The following is a 10643-nucleotide window of genomic DNA, read 5'->3' on the forward strand; positions in this document are numbered from 1 at the left end:
GTCTGTCTGTCTGTCTGTCTGTCTGTCTGTCTGTCTGTCTGTCTGTCTGTCTGTCTGTCTGTCTGTCTGTCTGTCTGTCTGTCTGTCTGTCTGTCTGTCTGTCTGTCTGTCTGTCTGTCTGTCTGTCTGTCTGTCTGTCTGTCTGTCTGTCTGTCTGTCTGCCTGCCTGTCTGCCTGTCTGCGTCAGGATGTTGCAGTCCTCTCTTCTGTCTGTCCCGACACTCCACTATCCTAAACACACAACAACATGCATGAATCACAAGGTGTTTATGGCTGCAGTGTTTTAAATGAGGAAAACTGAAATAGGAAATTCTGGAAAGGGAGGACTTACCCAATGATTCCTGTGAGGAGGAGGAGGAGGGCTCCGAACAGGAAAGGGAATTTGTTTTTCTTTTTCTTATCTATTACTTTAAATTTTTTTGGTATTTTCTTAAAACTGTTGTTGGTTAAGGGCTTGTAAGTAAGCATTTCACTGTAAGGTCTACACCTGTTGTATTCAGCATTTCACTGTAAGGTCTACACCTGTTGTATTCAGCATTTCACTGTAAGGTCTACACCTGTTGTATTCAGCATTTCACTGTAAGGTAACGTCGTATTCGACGCATGTGACAAATACAATTTGATTTGATTTGATTCGTGATGTGCAGGGTGGCTGCGTAGAGAGAGTTACTGTAAAGAGGCCGCTGGCCACCAGGGATCACAGCCCCTTCACACAGGCCACCGAAGCAAACAACTCACCTGAAACACAAAGGACAAAGAGGATGTCTGTAATACTTAAAGCATATTCTCATGAAATGTTATGCTACATTATGAACATTTATAGCATCTTATAGATGTAGTCATGAAACTGTATACATGAGAGGCCGTGACATATTGACAACATATTCCAGCTAAGGGCCTCTCTCTCACCTTGTTCTTCAGGCCCCACCAGCTTGGACAGCTTGGCCCTGGGGACTGGAGTGGCTGCCATGTAGAGGAAGCACAGCCCATAGCCTGTTAGAAAAGGGGAGTGGATACAGATTTACCTGTTAAAGGTACGCTGTGGAAGTTTACTTGGGTATTTTCCATGTATTCATCTATCACCATCACTAGAGGGCAGTGAATAAGCGAAGAGTTTTGTGACCTTTACCCAGCTGTGTGTTTTCTGTAGAGGAAACAAGACAGGAGGAGAGAGAAAACACAACTCCTCCAGGGCAGGCTTATTGATCTATTACTCTGGGAGACATGTGTTTTACTGTGTGATACTAGAGCGTTTCCCCCTGTGCACTGTTCTCCAGACACACCACCAGATAATACTGCTGACTTATACTGTTGCTAGCTCAGCCAAGAACACATGTTCATAACAATAAAGAAATCTATTCAACTCTAAACTGATGTAATGATGACATTTTAACTGATTTTACCTTCTGGGATAGCCTCTCACCTGTGAACATGAGTTCAGTAGTGTTGGCCAGTGAGATGACCACCAGGCCAGTCATGTTTGAGGCCAGTACCACCAGAGACACCCAGAAGTCCTCTAGGCATCGCTGCATGGTCCTTAACCCCAGGAGGCTGCTGAGGTAGGCCAGGTTCTGGGCTGCAGACCCCCAGCCGATCAGCCGTGGGCCCCAGCACAGCGGAGAGCTCAGCTCATACAGAACATACAGCTTGCGGCTGTAGGTGGAACACCACCAGGAAGAAGCAGGAGGTGTAGAGCCACAGTTTGTACCTCCTCCAAAAGTCCCCATGAGAAGTATAAGTGTTATCTAGTTACATTACTGTATCACAAGTTTAGACATGTATAAACATACTGTAATCAAAATATGAATTGAAGAAGAATAAGACAATGATATGTTTTCAGTCCACAGATAGTTAGCTACCTTAGGCCATCTTAATGTTGAATAACCTATGTTTGTGCCTGTCACCACTGCCCCCCTATGTTACTGGCCAGCATGCCAGCCAGTCCCAGATTGGCCTCCAGCACTGCCACCTTATGTTACTGGCGAGCATGCCAGCCAGTCCCAGATTGGCCTCCAGCACTGCCACCTTATGTTACTGGCCAGCATGCCAGCCAGTCCCAGACTGGCCTCCAGCACTGCCACCTTATGTTACTGGCCAGCATGCCAGCCAGTCCCAGATTGGCCTCCAGCACTGCCACCCTGAAGGTCTGGGAGCCCCTGTCGCTGATATCAGACACATACGCAATGCAAAATGCCTGGATGGTGTTGAAGTCGCCTGAGAGTAAGGATGAGTTAGTTGATTCATCGATAAGTCAGTCAAGGGTGCCCACAATGATAAAGCAGATTAATTGGTTAATTGGCTCTAGCAACTAATTGATTCTGGACTGGAGCGTGGACCTCAGTTCGTCTTTCAATCACCCACGTGGGTATATGCTCCTAAAAACCAATTGGTTTTGAATGATGAAATGAGGTTCACACTCTAGTCCAGTTGGTACTGGTAATGCAGCTTAAAGTTGGTTACCAACCACCATATAAAGTCCAAAGAAGCTGAAGATGAAGCCTGACGGAGGAGAGGACCTTGTGCCTATCAGGTAAAATAACAGCCCAATCTTTATATCCCAGGACGAATTAGCTAGCAACAGCAAACTTGTTAGCTAAATTGCCATAAATGTTTAATGTTTTTCGACCTGTCCCCAAATTAATATAGTTGGTTCAGAGTTCGTTTTGATATTTCAACCTGAGTGACCTGAACACGTCTGGTGTGGGTGGACAAGACCGCACACGCATGCGGTCTGTTCAGCATGTAATGGTCTCGAGATCGCTCCATCTGGACAAAGCTTTAAACTGCACCTCGAGCTTCTGTTGCTTTCTGATTTCAGGACAATTCCATGGTATCACAGTCACACAGATGTCACTTTAAAATGTATGTCAAACAAAAACCAATGATTGCAAAGTTAAACAAACCACACACCTCTATGCACAAGGACTAGTTTTAACAATTTCCACTGAAAAATTTACAAAAATAAATTTACTTGAAGAACAGCGCAGATGCAAAGTTTGAAATCAAAATTATGGTTTGTGCTGTCAACAATTTTTTAGATGTAACCCAAGATAGACAACAGCCTCTAGGCGACCCCACCTGTAAGCAAATGAATCATAGGGGGCAGAACAAGCAAGGAAGTGGGCAGAGCAAAGCACAAGCTCGCGAGAGCCTATTGGTGAATTCAAGCATGTATTTGAATATTTCTGTTAGAGAACGCCTACTTTGTGAAGTGCAGTGTGCAATAACTCAATTCGCCCTTGCACTCCTTCTAAGCAACGCAATTTATTGACACATTGGCAAAGGGTAAACTCTACAAAACTTTGTCTACTCTGTTCATAACAGATTCTAGTTTTGGAAACCAAAACATTTATTTTCGATGAGAAAATTTGCAGAATGTCGGCCAAAATCCATCTGGCTTCATTTTCCGACTGCCACTGGGCTTCCTCTCAACATCATATTTGGTGGTGAGTGGAAAAGCCAACCAAATGCTTCACATTTATACATCTGGTGAAATATCTGTCTCGTTGTTTTATTTGTGGTGCTGTCATTCTGTTACCAAACTTTGCATTGTTACGGTTTTCTTCCGTTGAAAGAGAGTCGGACCAAAATGCAGCGTGGTTAATACGATACATCTTTAATGAAGACGATACACGATAATACAAAACAACAAACAGAACGTGAAAACCTATACAGCCTATCTGGTGAAATACAAAACACTGAGACAGGAACAGTCACCCACGAAACACTCAAAGAATATGGCTGCCTAAATATGGTTCCCAATCAGAGACAACGAGAATCACCTGCCTCTGATTGAGAACCGCCTCAGGCAACCATAGACTTTGCTAGAACACCCCACTAAGCCACAATCCCAAAACCTACGAAAAACCCCAATACACAAACACACCACAAAATAAACCCATGTCACACCCTGGCCTGACCAAAGAAATAAAGAAAACACAAAATACTAAGACCAGGGCGTGACAAACCCCCCCCAAGGTGCGGACTCCCGGCCGCCCACTTAAACCCATAGGGGAGGGTCCGGGTGGGCGTCTGTCCACGGTGGCGGCTCCGGCTCGGGACGTGGACCCCACTCCAACCAAGTCTTAGTCCCCTGTAACGCATCCTTTGATTGGCGACCCTCACCGCCGACCTTGGCCTAATAACCCTCACCAAGGACCCCACTGGACTGAGGGGTAGCTCGGGACTGAGGTAGAAGCTCGGGACTGAGGGGAAGCTCGGGACTGAGGGGAAGCTCGGCACTGAGGGGAAGCTCGGCACTGAGGGGAAGCTCAGTACTGAGAGGAAAACAGTACTGAGAGGAAGCCCAGTACTGAGAGGAAGCCCAGTACTGAGAGGAAGCTCAGGCAGGTAGTTGGATCTGGCAGATCCTGGCTAGCTGGTGGTTCTGGCAGATCCTGGCTGACTGGCGGATCCTGGCTGACTGGCGGATCTGGAAGATCCTGGCTGACTGGCGGATCCTGGCTGACTGGCGGATCTGGAAAATCCTGGCTGACTGGCGGCTCTAGCTGCTCCATGCAGACTGGCAGCTCTGGCTGCTCCATGCAGACTGGCAGCTCTGGCTGCTCCATGCAGACTGGCAGCTCTGGCTGCTCCATGCAGACTGGCAGCTCTGGCTGCTCCATGCAGACTGGCAGCTCTGGCTGCTCCATGCAGACTGACAGCTCTGGCTTCTCCATGCAGATTAGCAGCTCTGGCTGCGCTGAATAGGCAGGAGACTCCGGCAGCGCTGGAGAGGAGGAAGGCTCTGATAGCGCTAGACAGGCGGGAGACTCCGGCAGCGCTAGAGAGGAGGAAGTCTCTGGCAGCGCTAAACAGGCGGGAGACTCCGGCAGCGCTGGAGAGGAGGAAGGCTCTGGTAGCGCTAAACAGGCGGGAGACTCCGGCAGCGCTGGAGAGGAGGAAGTCTCTGGCAGCGCTAAACAGGCGGGAGACTCCGGCAGCGCTGGAGAGGAGGAAGGCTCTGGTAGCGCTAAACAGGCGGGAGACTCCGGCAGCGCTGGAGAGGAGGAAGGCTCTGGCAGCGCTGAACAGGCGAGGCGCACTGAAGGCCTGGTGCGTGGTGCTGGCACTGGTGGTACTGGGCCGAGGACACGCACAGGAAGCCTGATGCGGGGAGCTGCCACCGGAGGACTGGTGTGTGGTGGTGGCACTGGATAGACCGGACCGTGCAGGCGCACTGGAGCTCTTGAGCACCGAGCCTGCCCAACCTTATCTGGCTCGATGCCCACTCTAGCCCGGCCAATACGAAGAGCTGGTATGTACCGCACCGGGCTATGCACCCGCACTGGAGACACCGTGCGCTCCATAGCATAACACGGTGCCTGCCCGGTCTCTTTAGCCCACCGATAAGCACAGGAAGTTAGCGCAGGTCTCTTACCTGGCGTAGCCATACACCCTGTGAGCCCCCCCCCAACACATTTTTGGGGCTGACTCTCGGGCTTCCATCCGCGTCGCCGTGCTGCCTCTTCATACCAGCGCCTCTCCGCTTTCGCCGCCTCCAGTTCTTCTTTGGGGCGGCGATATTCTCCAGGCTGTGCCCAGGGTCCTTTTCCGTCCAATATCTCCTCCCAAGTCCAGAAGTCCTGTGATCGCTGCTCCTCACGATAAACAGGGGGAGTTGGCTCAGGTCTGAACCCTGACTCTGCCACACTCTCCCTGAGCCCCCCCCCAAAAAATTTGGGGGCTGACTCTCGGGCTTCCTTGCCAACCGTGTTCCCTCGTATCGCCGGCTCCTCTCTCCGGCTGCCTCTGCTCTCCTAAGTGACTCCACCTGTTCCCATGGGAGGCGATCTCTTCCCGCCAGTATCTCCTCCCAAGTGTAACAACCCTTGCCATCCAAAACGTCTTCCCATGTCCATTCCTCTTTTCGCTGCTCCTGCTGTCGCTGCCTGTCACCACGCCGCTTGGTCCTGTGGTGGGTGATTCTGTTACGGTTTTCTTCCGTTGAAAGAGAGTCGGACGAAAATGCAGCGTGGTTAATACAATGAAGATGATACAAGATAATGCAAAACAACAAACGGACCGTGAAAACCTATACAGCCTATCTGGTGAAATACAAAACACTGCGACAGGAACAATCACCCACGAAACACTCAAAGAATATGGCTGCCTAAATATGGTTCCCAATCAGAGACAACGAGAATCACCTGCCTCTGATTGAGAACCGCCTCAGGCAACCATAGACTTTGCTAGAACACCCCACTAAGCCACAATCCCAAAACCTACGAAAAACCCCAATACACAAACACACCACAAAATAAACCCATGTCACACCCTGGCCTGACCAAAGAAATAAAGAAAACACAAAATACTAAGACCAGGGCGTGACATGCATTTGCACTGTTCTTCAAGTAAATGTATTTTTTTTCAAATGTTCTGTGGGAATTGTTAAAAGTAGACCTAGTCCTTGTGCATAGAGTTGTTGTATGGTTTGTTTACCTTTGCAATCATTGGTTTTGGTTTGACATACATTTTAAATAGAAAAAGCTGAGGCCTTGTCACTCTGTTACTTTGGAATTGCCCATCAACAAATTGTCACAATGTCACCACATGCATTTGTTTTATTTCGTCAAGTAATTTCAAAATAACGGTCAAACATTTAGACATTTAATCTACGAATGATTACACATTCTGCACTCTTTATGTTATTAGATAGTTATTACACATGTAGCCTTATAATAGCTTAACAGGCCTAGACCATTGCATAAACTTATTTATTTACATTTATTTATATTTATTTAAAAAGTTTCTTAAAAATATATTTGTTGCTATAAAATCCAAGTCTGTTTTTTCCCCTCTAACAATTGATTTTGTCACGCTCTGACCTTTAATATCTATGTTTTCTTTATAGTTTGGTTAGGTCAGGGTGTGATGAGGGTGGGTATGCTAGTTTTATGTAGGTCTAGGTATTTATATGTCTATGGTGGCCTGATATGGTTCCCAATCAGAGGCAGCTGTTTATCGTTGTCTCTGATTGGGGATTATATTTAGGTGGCCATTTTCCCTTTTGTGTTTGTGGGTTCTTGTTCTATGTTTAGTTGCCTGTCTGCACTACTCATATTAGCAACACGTTTCGGTTTGTTATTTTGTTTGAGTTTTTTCAGTTTTTTTTTTATAATAAAGAAGAATGCACGCTTACCATGCTGCGCCTTGGTCTACCTTCGTGTGACAGATTTAATTAATCAAAAATAGATATTAAAGGAGCAATCTACAGATCAAACAACTACAAAAGTTCACCTGTCACTGTTTAAAACTTTTGGGAAACACCTGAGGGATGGGGCTGGAGAAATGTAATCATGTTCTCAAATTCATAGACAGAGCTATTGATGCAAGGACTGTCCATGATCCATTATAACAAAATAATAGTTTTAACCATGTTTTGAGGCCATATAGTGTTTGTTTACAAACAATGGAGTAAAATAAGCTTATATTTTGGATTCTGGTGGGGTATGACAGTTGTACTCATGAGGCATTTATACGTTTTCAAGAATCAATGGAAATACACTGAGTGTACAAAACATTGGGAACACCTGTGCTTCCCATGTCATAGACTGACCAGGTGAATCCAGGTCAAAGCTATGATCCCTTATTGATGTAACCTGTTAAATACACTTCAATCAGTGTAGATGAAGGGGAAGAGACAGGTTAAAGAAGGATTTTTAAGCCTTGAGACAATTGAGAAATGGATTGTGTATGTGTGCTATTCAGAGGGTGAATGGGCGAGACAAAATATATAAGTGCATTTGAACGTGGTATGGTAGTAGGTGCCAGCGCACCGGTTTGAGTGTGTTAAGAACTGCAACGCTGCTTGGATTTTCATGCTCAACAGTTTCCCATATCAAGAATGGTCCACCAGCCAAAGGACATCCAGCCAACTTGACACAACTGTGGGAAGCATTGGAGTCGACATGGGCCAGCATCCCTGTGGAACACTTTCGATATCTTGTAGTCCATGCCCTGACTAACTGTGGCTGTTCTGAGGGCAAAAGGGGCTGCAACTCCATATTAGGAAGGTGTTCTTAATGTTTTGTACACTCAGTGTATATGTTATCAATTTAAAAGTCCAAAAATGGATGTACCAATCGCAAATGGAGCTTTTTTAAATATTACACTGAAAAAAACTTTATTGGGTGATGGTTTATCATTTTCAATAGCCTTCTGGATGCTGTCACAGTATTGCCTTAGCTTTAATGTGCTACAAGTTGATACAGGTATTTGTGTAGGTATTTGATACAGGTCCAATTCCGCACTCTTTTTGCCAAAGTTTAAATCAGTTTATTTGCATAAAAGGGCATTTTCATCCTGCTTGTGCCCTCACAGGTTTCACCAATCCCTCTCAGAAATATCCTCACATATCCTGTTGTATTAAAGATGCATTCCATAACATGTCCAAGTTTATGTCTGCGATACAGTATCTGTACGTTAAAGACACAGAATTCCAGAACATCATTTCAAACGAGTTTACTGTCAGAATTGCCTAAATAGCCCAAAATTAAGCAATCAATCATTTCGATCAAAAAGTACTTTCCATTATTGCAATTCAAATTCCACTATTACTGAGAACAAAGGTTTGTTTGGAGAAAGGGACCTTTGACTTCCAGCTGCAGCAATTGAAGTGCACTGTTAAACAGGTCATATAAAGACTTTATAACTCAACGGGAATTTGTGCTGAAGAGTCATTTCAACCCAATTCATGGCTGCCTTGTGCAATACAGGGTTTATGTAAAGTACAATTTATGTAACATTGTCTTAACATGGGAGAGTTGACATGAAAACTCTTACTTTTCCTTGGTTAACTTATTGTGGTACACACATGCAGGCAGACACACACACACACACACACACACACACACACACACACACACACACACACAAATCTGAGTTACGGGTGGCATGGAGGAATATTCCTTTGTTTCTAAACAGTGGTGTGTGTACTTTGCCCAGAGATGATGACACCATGTAATTGTTACGTGGAGTGGAACAGCGGAACCCAAGAGCAGACTCAGATGAGGAGACTGGGATGAAGTAACCAAGGTATTTATTGAAACACAGGGGGGAGATGGAGTGCAGGTCAGGGGAAGCTCGGGCAGGTTGCTGGAAACCAGGTGCAGAGGCTGAGGCTGAAGCGAGAGGGGTTGAGACAGGGTAAGCAGGTCCAGAGGGGAATCCAAGGGAGTAGTAGAGCGGGGAATCCAGGACAGAGTAGCAGGATGACGAGATGTGGGACTGGAGACAGGTACTAGAGTCAGAGCGGGCAGAACTGTAGCAGAGAGGAAAACAGGCATAACAGGATAACAGGATCTGAATAGTAATAAACGGCTAGAAACGTAGACTGACTGAGCAGAGATTACGATCTGGACGCGTGGAAGTGGCAGGGCTGAGTATTTGAAGAGGTCTTGATTATGGAACAGGTTGCAGCTGGTGGGGTTCTGCTCTGACTCCAGCACACCTGTCTCCGCCCACACAATCACAGAGAGAGAGAGAGAGAGAGAGAGAGAGAGAGAGAGAGAGGGAGAGGGAGAGGGAGAGAGTACTGGGGGAGTGGTGGCAGGTCAAGGAGACACAGGGTGAGCAGTAGAGGGCATGGCAGGAGCAGATGTGACAGTAATGACAGTGGTTAAAGCACCAAACATGCTTAGGAACTTACATTTCCTAGTCTAATATGTTTTCACTCTGAAAACATAGTGGCTTAGGATTGTTCCAACAACTATTCTTCTTCTGTACAACAGACAACTGTTGTTATGGGACAATAAACTGGCTTCAACAGAAGATGGACTTCATGGGTCGTGTTCATTTGGGAATCCTGTAGCAAAATGTTTTGCAATGGAAACAGTATATGAGCGTCTCGTATTAGAAACATTCAGATTGTACCGCCCCGTTTTCTTCAGGTTATAGTTATTGAACATCACCCAGATTTCAGTAGGAGAGGCCCTTATGCAGGTATTTAATTGACAAGGCCTTCTGTCCAGCTCTTGTCACTGTTTTTTTCTTCAATAGACTTTAGCACAACCCAAACAAGGGAGAGGTGGGATGGGTGAGGCATCCTCAGGTGAATGTGATGACCATGTGACAGGGTGCACAATGGATCAACAGAGAAATAGGTAACACTGTTCTGTGAAGGGCAACACTTGCAAAGCCAGCAGTGCCTTAAGGGCTGGGGGTAGGAGATGTACGGTGTACAAAACATTAGGAACACCTTCCTACTATTAAATTGCACCCCCTTTTGCCCTCAGTTAGTTGGAGCATGAACTCTACAAGGTGTGACTGAATTATTCACTGACTCACACTCTCTCTCTCTCTCTCTCTCTCTCTCTCTCACTCACTCACTCACTCACTCACTCACTCACTCACTCACTCACTCACTCACTCACTCACTCACTCACTCACTCACTCACTCACTCACTCACTCACTCACTCACTCAGCCCCCTCTCACTCACTCACTCACTCACTCACTCACTCACTCACTCACTCACTCACTCACTCACTCACTCACTCACTCACTCACTCACACTACTTTCTTGTGTTGTACAACACACTCCCTCCTCAGCCCAGTCACCTCACTCAAAAGTTAATATTTAATTCAGCCTCTACGTTATATACTGTATATATACTGCAACTTCATCTCCTGTTCTGACTTTAA

The 10643-nt window shown here is 46.1% G+C and overlaps 1 pseudogene; it reads right to left on the reverse strand.

The window, feature by feature from the left end:
- Nucleotides 1-327: 327 nt before the first annotated feature.
- On the reverse strand, nucleotides 328-2470 carry LOC112234748 (annotated as a pseudogene).
- Nucleotides 2471-10643: the final 8173 nt, after the last annotated feature.

The sequence above is a fragment of the Oncorhynchus tshawytscha genome, linkage group LG13, assembly GCF_018296145.1.
Source record: "Oncorhynchus tshawytscha isolate Ot180627B linkage group LG13, Otsh_v2.0, whole genome shotgun sequence".
Classification (NCBI taxonomy): Eukaryota; Metazoa; Chordata; class Actinopteri; order Salmoniformes; family Salmonidae; genus Oncorhynchus; species Oncorhynchus tshawytscha.